The following is a 17,754-nucleotide window of genomic DNA, read 5'->3' on the forward strand; positions in this document are numbered from 1 at the left end:
TTTGCTGGGCAAGTACTGACATCACGACTACTTTTATTACACGTACATTAGCTGTGTGATGATTACGGTGGCCCAGAAGGGCAAATCATCTTTCCCGAATATGTGTGTGTTTTTTCCCTTGTAATTGGGGTTTTTTTTTCCTTGAAAATGTCCGCTTTTTCCCTTATAAATGTCGTTTTCTTTCCCTTGAAAATGTCCGCTTTTTCCCTTATAAATGTCGTTTTTTCCCTTATAAATGTGTTTTTTTTTTTCATTGAAAATGTGCAATTTTTCCCTTATAAATGTCGTTTTTTCCCTTATAAATGTGTTTTTTTTTTTCATTGAAAATGTGCAATTTTTCCATTATAAATGTCGTTTTTTACCTTATAAATGTGTTTTTTTTTTCTTGAAAATGTCCGCTTTTTCCCTTATAAATGTCATTTTTTTCCCTTATAAATGTTTTTTTTTCCATTGAAAATGTGCGCTTCTTCCCGTGTAACTGTGCGCTTTTTCCCGTGTAAATGTCTGCTCTTTACCGTTTGTGCGCAACTACTTCTTTCCCGTGTGAGAACTCTTTCTCCAGTATTTTGCAAGCTAAAAGCTAAAGCTAATGCGCAAAGGACTATGGGAGTGGGGTCAAAACGCAACTGAACACGGAACGTTTCCGGATATCAGCTCCAGGACTCAACATCATGGAGTATACAGTGAATTATAGCGTGATAAAGTTATAATTTTCACTAAATTTTCAACTGCACACAATTACCAGGTAATGTTTAATATATAAAAATTAATCAGATTTTTACTGTTTTAGGCACTAATGATAACTTTGTAGCAGTGTTAATACTATTGGAGTGTTTGGGGGAAATGCCGAGCCGAGTGTAAATGGCAGTGATTAAAAGGAATATTATCTCATTTAGACCATTAAACACTGATGTAAACCATCAGCTCCATGGCATCTCTGTAGTATACATCCACATATGGATTTATAAGCAAGCTAATATCACTATGCTAACCGCTAGCGCTTAGCATGGGGAAACTAGCTTGTTTATTAATATATATTAGTTTAATAGTGTATTTGGACACCTATACGTGATGTAAACAGTTAGCTCTATTGTTTTTGTAAAATGCCTGTCCAAATATGGATCTATAAGCAAGCTAATATCACTATGCTAACCGCTAGCGCTTAGCATGGGGAAACTAGCTTGTTTATTAATATATATTAGTTTAATAGTGTATTTGGACACATATACGTGATGTAAACAGTTAGCTCTATTGTTTTTGTAAAATGCCTGTCCAAATATGAATCTATAAGCAAGCTAATATAATTATGCTAAGCGCTAGCTTACTAAAAGAGCTTAGATAGCAGCAACTATTGCTAATTATCCCTGAGCTGCTCCTGTTATGTGCTAAATGTTACAGATGGTTAACGAATTGTTGTATGTAGTTTATTGGAGCTCCTGAGTGCCATATAATGTATACTGCTGTATAATGTAGTGGTTTTATCATAGCTAGAGATCTTCTGAATAGTTAGTTATGTGCTTACACAATGTATGTAACAGTCAAGAAAAGGGGCTTTTGTTCAGGTTCTATCTATTCTAGTCATTAAAGTCATTAAATATATGTTTATACTCCTTATAATATGTATGATTGTGTGTTTTTCTTCTCACAGTGAACTGTGTGTAAATCATCAACTGCCTGTGTATCAGCTGATTTCTACACCAGCTTTACATCCTGAGCAGAAGGTGAGTTTTCTGAAGTATTTACCTCTCTTTTCAAGAACACCACTGAGCACATCTTAATCAGGGGACAGGGACACATTTCTCTTCATGAACATGTGTGTGTTAATGAATGGTGAAGATGGGGCCAAATTTTGCAGCAATCCTTAATAGCAAAACCAAATAATTGGTTTTAATACACAGCATTACTAAAAGCTTGCATTCTATGAAATTTTGTGTGCGTGCCTGCCTGCGTGTGTCAAACTGATGTCATATGATGTCAAACATCATGAAGTGATATTAACTTGCTTATAAACCCATATGTGGATGTATATTACAGAGATGCCATGGAGCTGCATAGTAACACCATGAAGTCTTTTTACTAGACACTTATAATAACTTGTCTTTATTTCTCCCCTGTTGTAGATTGTCGTGGAGAGGACGGACCCTTGATGCTCTGCCTTTTTGCACCAACAATACATACATGTATTTTATTAATTTGTAAATAAAGTCTTTAATATAATTTTATAGTTGAGTATTTATTTCTAGTTTGCTTATTATTTAGCAAAACAGTTAAAGTGCATGTAAAGCATTGCTGCAAATGACACTGAATAGAATCAGATGTTACTCCACTCTGTGTGAGGGTACAGGCTTATATACAGTATGTGATTTTAGCATCAATAATGTTTTTCTACTAACTAAAGCATGCTGCCTTGGAGATATTAGTGACATCTCTCTTTCAGTTCGAACAACATATTCCATAATATTTATGAATACATTAATCCCATATGTTCAGCAGTTAAAACAGAGGTTCTTAAACATTTTACAGCGAAGGACTCCTTCAACTGTAAAACAAACACCTCTGCATACATTTACTTATAGTGCATTTCCAAAATTACATTTTTATGTTATTCAAAAAGTAAAACCTTTTGTTTTCATTTAAATGATTAATGATTAAATGATCCATGAAAATCAAAAATCTAGTATGTCAAAATATTAGAATATTTCACTTCGATCATGGGGAAGACTGCTGACCTAACAAGTTGTCCAGAAGATGATCATCTACACCTTCCAGAAGGAGTGTAGGCCCTCAAGGTCAAACTTTACCACCAACTATTTCACTGACCATGTTGTTGCTTGATTTGCCAGCCATCTCACCTGACCTTAGGTTTCATGGGAAAGATGAGCTGAAATCTGAGATAAATTTCAAGCTGAATGCTTCAAGTGTGATCTGCAAACATAACCAGGGTGTCATGTTTAACAGCTTAATGCAATGGGTTACATAAAAACACCAACTATTTGAAAATATGTAGGCTTATGAATAGTGGCAACGTATATCTACTGTATGTACAGTGAATGTATGTTCAAGAATAAGAGTATCATAAATTGACCAATAATTAAAATACACATGTAAACAATGAGTCTGTCATTTGAAATGCCGTTTATCTAAAAAAATTAGAATATTGTGCAAAAGTGTTTAAGTTTTAAAATTATTGGGGGGGAAACACATTCACAAGGGAAACGTCATACACATAGAAAAAAAAATCATAGAGCACAATAAAAAAAAGATACAAAAGTTTGTTTAGACAAACTTTAAGTTGGCTTGAGAAAGCCGGAGATAAAAGTTTAAAAGTGTGAAAAGTTTAAAATAGTTTAAGAAGTTAAAAAAGTTAAAACAGTTTAAGTTTAAAAGTTTTAAAAGACAGATAGATAGATAGATAGATAGATAGATAGTGTCAGACAGATAGACAGTTACAGATATATAGATTGATAGATAGATTCATGATTGAGTCTATAGATAGATAAAATAGTCAGATTACAGATAGATAGATAGATAGATAGATAGATAGATAGATAGAAATAGTCAGATGATAGATAGATAGATAGATAGATAGATAGATAGATGATAGATAGATGGATAGATAGATAGATAGATTAGTTAAAATAGTCAGATGATAGATAGATTAGAAAAGTTAGATAAGTTTGAATGAGTTAAAATGTGTTAGAAATACATAGAAGGGAAGTCTATAGATAGATAGAAATAATCAGATTACAGATAGATAGATAGATAGATAGATAGAGAGATGAGTTTGAATGGGTTAGAAATAGTACATAGAAGAGAAGTTTGATTGAGTCTAATTGGCATTAGCAAGTCGGTGGTGTGGGGGATGGGTCGTGCATGCGCACGCACACTCTTCTGTGACAGACACAGAGAACCGCAAACTGTAATAATTAAGCTCTCAAACAAACGCTTCCCAACCGAGAACTGTAGGTCCGATCGCAAAAATTATTTCACCGTAAGTGGCAGGAACTTCCTGACTACGACATATTGAATCCTCATGCCTGTAGAGTGTATTATATTGACGTGGTGACAGTGTAAAGACACCCTCCGATTCACACTCTGTGAATATGGCAGTTGACAGTGGCACGCGTGGTGAAAAATCTAAATTTTCATCAAACTTAAACTGCTCTCGTGAAGCAACCGTGAAAGTTATCAAAACATGGACCCAATCCGTAAAAGTCCAAAGTCTTGTGACCCGTTTAAACTTTGAATGATGTTTCTACGACAAATTATGGCCGAACGGTAAGCTTTCAAAGTGACCCATGTTTTCACCCTTTTTCGGGCCATTTCCCATTGAAATGAATAGGGGAAAATAGGGTGGTTATTTGGGAATTTCGGGAAAACCGTGCGACGGATCCCTACCAAAAGTCATAGCACACCATTCCCGAAAAAGGCGCACGGTTTGACACCTCACTCATGGCACTCGGGCAAAGTTAGTCTCAATGTTAAGTCTGTGGGGGGTTAATTGCCCCCTGCGAGGGCAATTGACCACCCACCCCTTAGAAAAGTCACAGCACCCCATTCCCGAATAAGGCGCACGGTTTGACACCTCACTCATGGGACTCGGTCAAAGTTGGTTTTAACGTTAAGTCTGTGGGTGGTTAATTGCCCCCTGCGGGGGCAATTAACCACCCACCCCTTAGAAGAGTCACAGCACCCGATCCCCGAATAGGGCGCACGGTTTGACACCTCACTCATGGGATTCGGTCAATGTTGGTCTCAATGTTAAGTCTGTGGGTGGTTAATTGCCCCCTGCGGGGGCAATTAACCACCCACCCCTTAGAAGAGTCACAGCACCCGAACCCCGAATAAGGCGCACGGTTTGACACCTCACTTATGGGACTCGGGCATCGTTGGTCTCAATGTTAAGTCTGTGGGTGGTTAATTGCCCCCTGCGGGGGCAATTAACCACCCACCCCTTAGAAAGGTCACGGCACCCCATTCCCGAATAAGGCGCACGGTTTGACACCTCACTCATGGGACTCGGGCAATGTTGGTCTCAATGTTAAGTCTGTGGGTGGTTAATTGCCCCCTGCGGGGGCAATTAACCACCCACCCCTTAGGAGAGTCACGGCACCCCATTCCCGAATAAGGCGCACGGTTTGACACCTCATTTGTTGGTTTACGATGAACGGTGCGGGACCAGTTATAATTCGCTAAAATCCCCATTATAAGTCAATGGGACGGTTAATTGCCCCCTGCGGGGGCAATTAACCGCCCACCCCTTAGTAAAGTCATATAAAAAATATTCCCGAATATTCTGCACGCTTTGACACCTCACTCATGGGTCTACGATAAATGGTGCGGGACTAGTTCATCGCCAAAATCCCCATTATATGTCAATGGGGCAAATTGGGGACCTCTCTTGCCCCGGGGGTAAAACTTATACCCTTGTGCATGGTATCTTTTGACAAAGGCTGCAAACATCTTCAAATAGGGTTAATTTAACGTTTCTACAAAATTCCCTCTCTGCGCAACAAACCGTCAAAATTCGTCTCAATGTTAAGTCAATGGGATTTTTGGGCCGGTTAATTGCCCCTGCGGGGCAATTAGTAAGTCCGATCAGTTAGAAAAGATATAGCACACCCCGTGAGATCAGTCTGAAGGTCTGGGCCGAGTTTGGAGTTAGTGGAGTTAAAGCTCTAGGAGGAGATAGAGTTTACAAATTTAGTCTCGGAATAATAATAATAACTAGATACAAAAGTTTGTTTAGACAAACTTTAAGTTGGCTTGAGAAAGCCGGAGATGGAAGTTTAAAAGTGTGAAAAGTTTAAAATAGTTTAAGAAGTTAAAAAAGTTAAAACAGTTTAAGTTTAAAAGGTTCAAAAGACAGATAGATAGATAGTGTCAGACAGATAGACAGTTACAGATATATAGATTGATGGATAGATAGATTCATGATTGAGTCTATAGATAGATAGAAATAGTCAGATTACAGATAGAAAGATAGATAGATAGATAGATAGATAGATAGATAGATAGATAAATCGATAGATAGATAGATAGATAGATAGATAGATAGATAGATAGATAGATAGATTAGTTAGAAATAGTCAGATGATAGATAGATAGATAGATAGATAGATAGATAGATAGATAGATTAGTTAGAAATAGTCAAATGATAGATAGATAGATACATAGATAGATAGATTAGTTATAAATAGTCAGATGATAGATAGATAGATAGATAGATAGATTAGTTAAAATAGTCAGATGATAGATAGATTAGAAAAGTTAGATAAGTTTGAATGAGTTAAAATGTGTTAGAAATAGTACATAGAAGGGAAGTCTATAGATAGATAGAAATAGACAGATTACAGATAGATAGATAGATAGATAGATAGATAGATAGATAGATAGATAGATAGATGAGTCTAATTGGCATTAGCAAGTCGGTGGTGTGGGGGATGGGTCGTGCATGCGCACGCACACTCTTCTGTGACAGACACAGAGAACCGCAAACTGTAATAATTAAGCTCTCAAACAAACGCTTCCCAACCGAGAACCGTAGGTCCGATCGCAAAAATTCTTTCACCGTGAGTGGCAGGAACTTCCTGACTACGACATATTGAATCCTCATGCCCGTAGAGTGTATTATATTGACGTGGTGACAGTGTAAAGACACCCACCGATTCACACTCTGTGAATATGGCAGTTGACAGTGGCACGCGTGGTGAAAAATCAAAATTTTCATCAAACTTAAACTGCTCTCGTGAAGCAACCGTGAAAGTTATCAAAACACGGACCCAATCCGTAAAAGTCCAAGGTCTTGTGACCCGTTTAAACTTTGAATGATGTTTCTACGACAAATTATGGCCGAACGGTAAGCTTTCAAAGTGACCCATGTTTTCATCCTTTTTCGGGCCATTTCCCATTGAAATGAATAGGGGAAAATAGGGTGGTTATTTGGGAATTTCGGGAAAACCGTGCGACGGATCCCTACCGAAAGTCATAGCACACCATTCCCAAAAAAGGCGCACGGTTTGACACCTCACTCATGGCACTCGGGCAAAGTTGGTCTCAATGTTAAGTCTGTGGGGGGTTAATTGCCCCCTGCGGGGGCAATTGACCACCCACCCCTTAGAAAAGTCACAGCACCCCATTCCCGATCAAGGCGCACGGTTTGACACCTCACTCATGGGACTCGGTCAAAGTTGGTTTTAATGTTAAGTCTGTGGGTGGTTAATTGCCCCCGGGGGCAATTAACCACCCACCCCTTAAAAGAGTCACAGCACCCGATCCCCGAATAAGGCGCACGGTTTGACACCTCACTCATGGGACTCGGGCAATGTTGGTCTCAGTGTTAAGTCTGTGGGTGGTTAATTGCCCCCTGCGGGGGCAATTAACCACCCACCCCTTAGAAGAGTCACGGCACCCCTTTCCCGAATAAGGCGCACGGTTTGACACCTCACTCATGGGACTCGGGCAATGTTGGTCTCAGTGTTAAGTCTGTGGGTGGTTAATTGCCCCCGGCGGGGGCAATTAACCACCCACCCCTTAGAAGAGTCACGGCAGCACTTTCCCGAATAAGGCGCACGGTTTGACACCTCACTCATGGGATTCGGTCAATGTTGGTCTTAATGTTAAGTCTGTGGGTGGTTAATTGCCCCCGGGGCAATTAACCACCCACCCCATAGAAGAGTCACGGCACCCCTTTCCCGAATAGGGCGCACGGTTTGACACCTCACTCATGGGATTCGGTCAATGTTGGTCTTAATGTTAAGTCTGTGGGTGGTTAATTTCCCCCTGCGGGGGCAATTAACCACCCACCCCTTAGAAGAGTCACAGCACCCGATCCCCGAATAAGGCGCACGATTTGACACCTCACTCATGGGACTCGGGCAATGTTGGTCTCAATGTTAAGTCTGTGGGTGGTTAATTGCCCCCTGCGGGGGCAATTAACCACCCACCCCTTAGAAAGGTCACGGCACCCCATTCCCGAATAAGGCGCACGGTTTGACACCTCACTCATGGGATTCGGTCAATGTTGGTCTTAATGTTAAGTCTGTGGGTGGTTATTTGCCCCCTGCAGGGGCAATTAACCACCCACCCCTTAGAAGAGTCACAGCACCCGATCCCCGAATAAGGCGCACGGTTTGACACCTCACTCATGGGACTCGGGCAATGTTGGTCTTAATGTTAAGTCTGTGGGTGGTTAATTGCCCCCTGCGGGGGCAATTAACCACCCACCCCTTAGAAAGGTCACGGCACCCCATTCCCGAATAAGGCGCACGGTTTGACACCTCATTTGTTGGTTTACGATGAACGGTGCGGGACCAGTTATAGTTCGCTAAAATCCCCATTATAAGTCAATGGGACGGTTAATTGCCCCCTGCGGGGGCAATTAACCGCCCACCCCTTAGGAAAGTCATAGAAAAATTCTTCCCGAATATTCTGCACGCTTTGACACCTCACTCATGGGTCTACGATAAATGGTGCGGGACTAGTTCATCGCCAAAATCCCCATTATATGTCAATGGGGCAAATTGGGGACCTCTCTTGCCCCGGGGGTAAAACTTATACCCTTGTGCATGGTATCTTTTGACAAAGGCTGCAAACATCTTCAAATAGGGTTAATTTAACGTTTCTACAAAATTTCCTCTCTGCGCAACAAACCGTCAAAATTCTCTCAATGTTAAGTAAATGGGATTTTTAGGGCGGTTAATTGCCCCTGCGGGGCAATTAGTAAGTCCGATCAGTTAGAAAAGATATAGCACACCCCGTGAGATCAGTCTGAAGGTCTGGGCCGAGTTTGGAGTTAGTGGAGTTAAAGCTCTAGGAGGAGATAGAGTTTATAAATTTAGTCTCAGAATAATAATAATAAGTTTAAGTCGGATATCAGTAAGTTGGCTTTCTCAAGCCAACTTAATAAGTTTAAGTCGGATATCAGTAAGTTGGCTTTCTCAAGCCAACTTAATTATATATTCACAAGGAAAAAAATTATAAATTTACAAGGGAAAATAATACATTCACAAGGAAAAATTTATATACTTATAGGTGAAAAATAATACATTTACGAGGGGAAAAATTATACACATTTAAAAGGGAAAAATACTATATTCACCAGGGAAAAATAATATACTTACATGGGAAAAAGTACACATTTTCAAGGTGAAAAGGTAATATAAGTACACGTGAAAAAGCACACATATACAAGAAAAAAATAATATACGTACACGGGAAAAAGTAAACATTTACAAGGGAAAAAGCACACATTTACAAGGGTAAAAAACACATAAGAAAAAAAAGCATACATTTTTAGGGGAAAAAAGGACATTTACAAGGGTAAAAAAACACATTTACAAGGGTAAAAAAAACACATTTATAAGGGGAAAAAAAGGACATTTACAAGGGCAAAAAAGCACATTTATAAGGAACAAAGCACACATTTTTAAGGGAAAAAAGGACATTTACAAGGGTAGAAAAGCACAATTATAAGGGGAAAAGCACACATTTATAAGAGAAAAAAAGCACAATTATAAGGGAAAAAGCACACATTTATAAGAGAAAAAACGCAAAATTATAAGGGAAAAAGCATACATTTCAAGGGGAAAAATGACATTTATAATGGAAAAAGCATACATTTTCAAGGGAAAAAGCACACACAAGGGAAAAAAACACATTTACAAGGGAAACAGCATGTATTATCGAGGGGGAATTTTTCCCTTGTAGGTATATAATTTTTCCCTTGTAAATGTATTATTTTTCACCTATAAGTATATATATTTTCCCTTGTGAATGTATTATTTTTCCCTTGTTAGTGCATAATTTTTCCCTTGTTAGTGTATTATTTTTCCCTTGTAAGTGCATTATTTTTCCCTTGTAAGTGCATTATTTTTCCCTTGTTAGTGTATTATTTTCCCTTGTAAATTTAAAATTTTTTTCCTTGTGAATATATAATTTTTTTATTGTGCTCTATGATTTTTTTTTCTATGTGTATGACGTTTCCCTTGTGAATGTGTTTCCCCCCCAATAATTTTAAAACTTAAACACTTTTGCACAATATTCTAATTTTTTTAGATAAACGGCATTTCAAATGACAGACTCATTGTTTACATGTGTATTTTAATTATTGGTCAATTTATGATACTCTTATTCTTGAACATACATTCACTGTACATACAGTAGATATACGTTGCCACTATTCATAAGCCTACATATTTTCAAATAGTTGGTGTTTTTATGTAACCCATTGCATTAAGCTGTTAAACATGACACCCTGGTTATGTTTGCAGATCACACTTGAAGCATTCAGCTTGAAATTTATCTCAGATTTCAGCTCATCTTTCCCATGAAACCTAAGGTCAGGTAAGATGGCTGGCAAATCAAGCAACAACATGGTCAGTGAAATAGTTGGTGGTAAAGTTTGACCTTGAGGGCCTACACTCCTTCTGGAAGGTGTAGATGATCATCTTCTGGACAACTTGTTAGGTCAGCAGTCTTCCCCATGATCGAAGTGAAATATTCTAATATTTTGACATACTAGATTTTTGATTTTCATGGATCATTTAATCATTAATCATTTAAATGAAAACAAAAGGTTTTACTTTTTGAATAACATAAAAATGTAATTTTGGAAATGCACTATAAGTAAATGTATGCAGAGGTGTTTGTTTTACAGTTGAAGGAGTCCTTCGCTGTAAAATGTTTAAGAACCTCTGTTTTAACTGCTGAACATATGGGATTAATGTATTCATAAATATTATGGAATATGTTGTTCGAACTGAAAGAGAGATGTCACTAATATCTCCAAGGCAGCATGCTTTAGTTAGTAGAAAAACATTATTGATGCTAAAATCACATACTGTATATAAGCCTGTACCCTCACACAGAGTGGAGTAACATCTGATTCTATTCAGTGTCATTTGCAGCAATGCTTTACATGCACTTTAACTGTTTTGCTAAATAATAAGCAAACTAGAAATAAATACTCAACTATAAAATTATATTAAAGACTTTATTTACAAATTAATAAAATACATGTATGTATTGTTGGTGCAAAAAGGCAGAGCATCAAGGGTCCGTCCTCTCCACGACAATCTACAACAGGGGAGAAATAAAGACAAGTTATTATAAGTGTCTAGTAAAAAGACTTCATGGTGTTACTATGCAGCTCCATGGCATCTCTGTAATATACATCCACATATGGGTTTATAAGCAAGTTAATATCACTTCATGATGTTTGACATCATATGACATCAGTTTGACACACGCAGGCAGGCACGCACACAAAATTTCATAGAATGCAAGCTTTTAGTAATGCTGTGTATTAAAACCAATTATTTGGTTTTGCTATTAAGGATTGCTGCAAAATTTGGCCCCATCTTCACCATTCATTAACACACACATGTTCATGAAGAGAAATGTGTCCCTGTCCCCTGATTAAGATGTGCTCAGTGGTGTTCTTGAAAAGAGAGGTAAATACTTCAGAAAACTCACCTTCTGCTCAGGATGTAAAGCTGGTGTAGAAATCAGCTGATACACAGGCAGTTGATGATTTACACACAGTTCACTGTGAGAAGAAAAACACACAATCATACATATTATAAGGAGTATAAACATATATTTAATGACTTTAATGACTAGAATAGATAGAACCTGAACAAAAGCCCCTTTTCTTGACTGTTACATACATTGTGTAAGCACATAACTAACTATTCAGAAGATCTCTAGCTATGATAAAACCACTACATTATACAGCAGTATACATTATATGGCACTCAGGAGCTCCAATAAACTACATACAACAATTCGTTAACCATCTGTAACATTTAGCACATAACAGGAGCAGCTCAGGGATAATTAGCAATAGTTGCTGCTATCTTAGCTCTTTTAGTAAGCTAGCGCTTAGCATAATTATATTAGCTTGCTTATAGATTCATATTTGGACAGGCATTTTACAAAAACAATAGAGCTAACTGTTTACATCACGTATATGTGTCCAAATACACTATTAAACTAATATATATTAATAAACAAGCTAGTTTCCCCATGCTAAGCGCTAGCGGTTAGCATAGTGATATTAGCTTGCTTATAGATCCATATTTGGACAGGCATTTTACAAAAACAATAGAGCTAACTGTTTACATCACGTATAGGTGTCCAAATACACTATTAAACTAATATATATTAATAAACAAGCTAGTTTCCCCATGCTAAGCGCTAGCGGTTAGCATAGTGATATTAGCTTGCTTATAAATCCATATGTGGATGTATACTACAGAGATGCCATGGAGCTGATGGTTTACATCAGTGTTTAATGGTCTAAATGAGATAATATTCCTTTTAATCACTGCCATTTACACTCGGCTCGGCATTTCCCCCAAACACTCCAATAGTATTAACACTGCTACAAAGTTATCATTAGTGCCTAAAACAGTAAAAATCTGATTAATTTTTATATATTAAACATTACCTGGTAATTGTGTGCAGTTGAAAATTTAGTGAAAATTATAACTTTATCACGCTATAATTCACTGTATACTCCATGATGTTGAGTCCTGAAGCTGATATCCGGAAACGTTCCGTGTTCAGTTGCGTTTTGACCCCACTCCCATAGTCCTTTGCGCATTAGCTTTAGCTTTTAGCTTGCAAAATACTGGAGAAAGAGTTCTCACACGGGAAAGAAGTAGTTGCGCACAAACGGTAAAGAGCAGACATTTACACGGGAAAAAGCGCACAGTTACACGGGAAAAAGCGCACATTTTCAATGGAAAAAAAAACATTTATAAGGGAAAAAAATGACATTTATAAGGGAAAAAGCGGACATTTTCAAGAAAAAAAAACACATTTATAAGGTAAAAAACGACATTTATAATGGAAAAATTGCACATTTTCAATGAAAAAAAAAAACACATTTATAAGGGAAAAAACGACATTTATAAGGGAAAAATTGCACATTTTCAATGAAAAAAAAAACACATTTATAAGGGAAAAAACGACATTTATAAGGGAAAAAGCGGACATTTTCAAGGGAAAGAAAACGACATTTATAAGGGAAAAAGCGGACATTTTCAAGGAAAAAAAAAACCCAATTACAAGGGAAAAAACACACACATATTCGGGAAAGATGATTTGCCCTTCTGGGCCACCGTAGGGATGATAGATGTGATACTGATTTATTCTAAATATATTTAAGGTAATACTTTGTAATTTATTATAGCATGTAACACAAGGGTAGAGTGTCTATTTGTGATAACCACCATACTCTTTTTTTACCCATTTAAACATCCAGTTCTGTGGTGTACATATCAAACACACAGGAACAGCGATTATAGGACACCACACTCATAGTTATTCATGTTATTCACATCTATCTATCTATCTATCTATCTATCTTAGCACCCGCATATGATGGGGAAACATGATATCCTAAAATCCATGACATTGTAGCGTTTTTTTTTGCTGCCCAATGCAATGGCTGGGAGTACTTTATTAGGCACACAGCAGTATGGCATGAACAGCACCTTCACTCAGGAACCTACATCCAATTCAGCCTCAGCCTGAACCGGAGCACATTTCACACGTCACACCCCCACACACACAAACAGGGCCGAAGCCACTAACCCAAACACCCTTCCCCATCATGGTGAACACACCGACATCCCCGCAAGGCATGCTGGTCGTCAGCCGCCGCCCCGCCCACGCAACACTGCCCCCACCCGAGCTGTGACCGTCCCTGGTCACCATGACGAACTTTGTTTCAGAGGCGTGGAGGCTGGTAAGGCGCAAGACGGTCCCGGTGAAGCACAACTCGTGCCCGCCCCGCCAACCGCACCCGGTAGAAGACATCGGAGAGCCAAGCAATTACCGTGCAGGGGCCCACCCAGTGGGACATAAGCTTGGCCACGAGCCCCCTCTTCCTTCCGGAGGAACACACCCATACCTGCTCTCCAGCAGCAAAATCTCGCCCCCGGCTGTGAGTGTCCACGCCCATACGCCCCATAGGTGCCCCCACCCGAAAGTCTTGCAGCGGTGCCCGCGAGCGCTGGGTGGGGCCCGTCTGCTTGGCGATGGGCGGATCACGGTTCAGCTGTGACACTAGCGAAGCCACTGCGGGTGACGCAGTAACTCAGCTGCACGCTGGCTCAGACGGCTGATCACCGCCGGAGAGCCTGGAGAACTGCACAGGAAGAATGTTCAGCGTCGAGGGTTCCACGTCGCGACGGCGCTCCACGAGCGCCCACAGTAAGACGCCATCCAGCACACAGTCGACGTAAAGCCCAGCGCGGCTTCCCAAGCGTCCTCCCGGCGCTAGTTTAGCGGCTGCTGGTGTACGCTGTCCCGTGCCTCGGCCTCGCCGCGAAACGTCTTGTGAAACGAGTTGCTCATTGCCTAGCCGCGACGGGTAGCCCTGTCCCCGGCTAGGTTCACGAACCGAGCGCCACTGAGCTGCGGGCGGTCGCTCGGCTCTTCCGCCGTGATGTAACGCCGATATGGGCTCAGCGCGCTCGGCCTCGCGCAGCGGCAGGTCGCTTTGCCGGCTAACGCCGCACGGAGCTGTATCTTGCTCCGGCGCTTGCGCGGCGCCAGCCTCCGCCCCGAGATCCAGCGCCGGGATTTTCTTCTTGCCGCTCCGCGCCGGTTGACGTGGTGTGCTCGCGCTAGCTCCGTCAGGAAAGCGCTTCTTCTGCGCGAGTAGTCGCTCCGCTACTCGGCGGCCCGCTTGGATTTTCAGAAGGTCCTCCGTTGTGCGCTCGAACCCGTTACTCTCAATCCCACTTCTGACACCAATGTAGCGTTTTTATCGCCGGAAAGGATGGTGGAGAGACGAGTGAGCTTATTTGCTGCCCAATGCAATGGCTGGGAGTACTTTATTAGGCACACAGCAGTATGGCATGAACAGCACCTTCACTCAGGAACCTACATCCAATTCAGCCTCAGCCTGAACCGGAGCACATTTCACACGTCAAACCCCCACACACACAAACAGGGCCGAAGCCACTAACCAAAACACCCTTCCCCATCATGGTGAACACACCGACATCCCCGCAAGACATGCTGGTCGTCAGCCGCCGCCCCGCCCACGCCACAATATACTGTATGGATATCCATGATAAAACAGACATACATAATTGACACAGCACTTATTCTTCTTCTTCTTTGTCTTTCGGCTGTTCCCTTTCAGGGGTCGCCACAGCGAATCATCTGCCTCCATCTAACCCTATCCTCTGCATCCTCTTCTCTCACACCAACTAACTTCATGTCCTCTCTCACTGTATCCATAAATCTCCTCTTTGGTCTTCCTCTAGACCTCCTGCCTGGCAGTTCCAACCTCAGCATCCTTCTACCGATATATTCACCATCTCTCCTCTGAACATGTCCAAACCACCTCAATCTGGCCTCCCTGACTTTATCTCCAAAGCATCTAACGTGGGTTGTCCCTCTGATAAACTTATTCTTAATCCTATCTATCCTTGTCACTCCCAAAGAGAACCTCAACATCTTCAGCTCTGCTACCTCCAACTCTGCCTCCTGTCTTTTCTTCAGCGCCACTGTCTCTAAGCCGTAGAGCATCGCTGGTCTCACCACTGTCCTGTACACCTTTCCTTTCATTCTCGCTGATACTCTTTTATCGCACAACACACCTGACACTTTTCTCCACCCATTCCAACCTGCCTGTACCTGCCTCTTCACCTCCTTTCCACACTCCCCGTTGCTCTGGACCGTTGACCCTAAGTACTTAAAATCCTGCACCTTCTTTACCTCTGCTCCCTGTAGCCTCACTGATCCTCCTGGGTCCCTTTCATTTACACACATGTATTCCGTCTTGCTGCGGCTAACCTTCATTCCTCTGCTTTCCAGAGCATACCTCCACCTCTCCAAATTTTCCTCCACCTGTTCCCTGCTCTCGCTACAAAGCACAATGTCATCTGCAAACATCATAGTCCATGGGGACTCCTGTCTTACCTCATCTGTCAACCTGTCCATCACCAGAGCAAACAAAAAGGGGCTTAGAGCCGATCCTTCTTTTATTCGCATCATTGATTTAGCAAATGTTTTACGTCGGATGCCCTTCCTGACAGAACCCTCTGCATTTATCCAGACTTGGGACTGGCACAAGAAGACACTGGATTGCGCCCCCCCCGGTTGCATTTGGCACAGCACTTATTATAATAGCATTTTTACATTAAATAATGTATCTAAATTGATTATTTTTCTTTAATTTCACAAAATATAAAAAACTTGAAGTTTATTACAAATGTTAACTGGGTGAATTGATTTTCAGGAGTCTCTTGTTAAAAATTGTGTTTTTAAAAAAATCATCATCTCACTGTATTACTTAAGCACACATGTCTCTGAGGCAATTTCAGACATCCCTGATACTTCCACAGCCAGTAGGAGGAGGGAAACTGATTTTCCTGATGCCCAGGAAAATACGTTTTCCATACTTTCATTTAAAAGACAGTGTTTTTAAAACCATCCTGATCACTATTTTATCTTTGCTACGGGCACACATGTCTCTGAGGTAATTTCAGACATCCATGTTCCAAAGCCAGTAGGAGGAGGGAAACCCATTTTTCTAATGCCCAGGAAAATATGTTTCCCATACTTCAATTGAAAGACAGTGTTTTTAAAAAACATTCTGTGCATTGTGTTACCTGTGCCCCATGTACACATGTCTCTGAGGCAATTTCAGGAAAATAAGTTCCCCATACTTCAATTTTAAAGACAGTGGTTTTAAAACATTCTGTGCACTATGTTACCTGTGCCCCACTTAAATTCAAAAGACAGTGCTTTTGAAACATTATTTTATTGTGTGTGAATGTGTACAGTACAGGCCAAAAGTTTGGACACACCTTCTCATCTATCTGTCAATGTGTTTTCTTTATTTTCATGACCATTTACATTTGTAGATTCTCACTGAAGGCATCAAAACTATAAATGAACACATGTGGAGTTCTGTACTTATCAAAAAAAAGGTCTCCACAGTCACCGGACCTGAACCCAATCGAGATTGTTTGGGGTGAGCTTGACCGCAGAGTGAAGGCAAAGGGGCCAACAAGTGCTAAACATTTCTGGGAACTCCTTTAAGACTGTTGGAAAACCATTTCAGGTGACTACCTCTTGAAGCTCATCGAGAGAATGCCAAGAGTGTGCAAAGAAGTAATCAGAGCAAAGGGTGGCTATTTTGAAGAAACACGAATATAAAACATGTTTTCAGTTATTTAACCTTTTTTTGTTAAGTACATTTGATGCCCTCAGTGAGAATCTACCAATGTGAATTGAAATGTCAATGGTCATGAAATGTGTTGGGGATATCTGTTCAAAAAGCTTAGGTACAGTGTTATCTGTAGTACAAATGTTATACAGTGGAACAAAAAAGTATTTAGTCAGCCACCAATTGTGCAAGTTCTCCCACTAAAAAAGATAAGAGAGAGGCCTGTAATTTTCATTATAGGTATACCTCAACTATAAGAGACAAAATAATAATTTTTTATTTTTGCAAATTATGGTGTAAAATAAGTATTTGGTCAATAACAAAATTTCATCACAATACTTTGTTATATACCCTTTTTTGGTAATGACAGAGGTCAAATGTTTTCTGCAAGTCTTCACCAGGTTTTCACACACTGTTGCTGGTATTTTGGCCAATTCCTCCATGCGGATCTCCTCTAGAGCAGTGATGTTTTGGGGCTGTCGCTAGGCAACATGGACTTTTAACTCCCTCCAAAGATTTTCTATGGGGTTTATATCTGGAGACTAGCTAGGCCACT

The 17,754-nt window shown here is 40.3% G+C and overlaps 1 protein-coding gene and 1 long non-coding RNA gene across 2 annotated transcripts in view; one reads left to right on the forward strand and one right to left on the reverse strand.

Moving 5' to 3' along the window:
• LOC128533594 (TRPM8 channel-associated factor homolog) overlaps positions 1 to 17,754 on the reverse strand; it is a 44,441-nt gene that overhangs the window by 21,568 nt on the left and 5,119 nt on the right. The gene's annotated exons all lie outside the window — the stretch shown is intronic.
• On the forward strand, positions 602 to 2,217 carry LOC128533597 (uncharacterized). The gene is made up of 3 exons (XR_008361364.1): positions 602 to 745; positions 1,649 to 1,721; positions 2,121 to 2,217. It is a non-coding gene; the product is annotated as an uncharacterized LOC128533597 (long non-coding RNA).

Source organism: Clarias gariepinus, chromosome 11, assembly GCF_024256425.1.
Source record: "Clarias gariepinus isolate MV-2021 ecotype Netherlands chromosome 11, CGAR_prim_01v2, whole genome shotgun sequence".
Classification (NCBI taxonomy): domain Eukaryota; kingdom Metazoa; phylum Chordata; class Actinopteri; order Siluriformes; family Clariidae; genus Clarias; species Clarias gariepinus.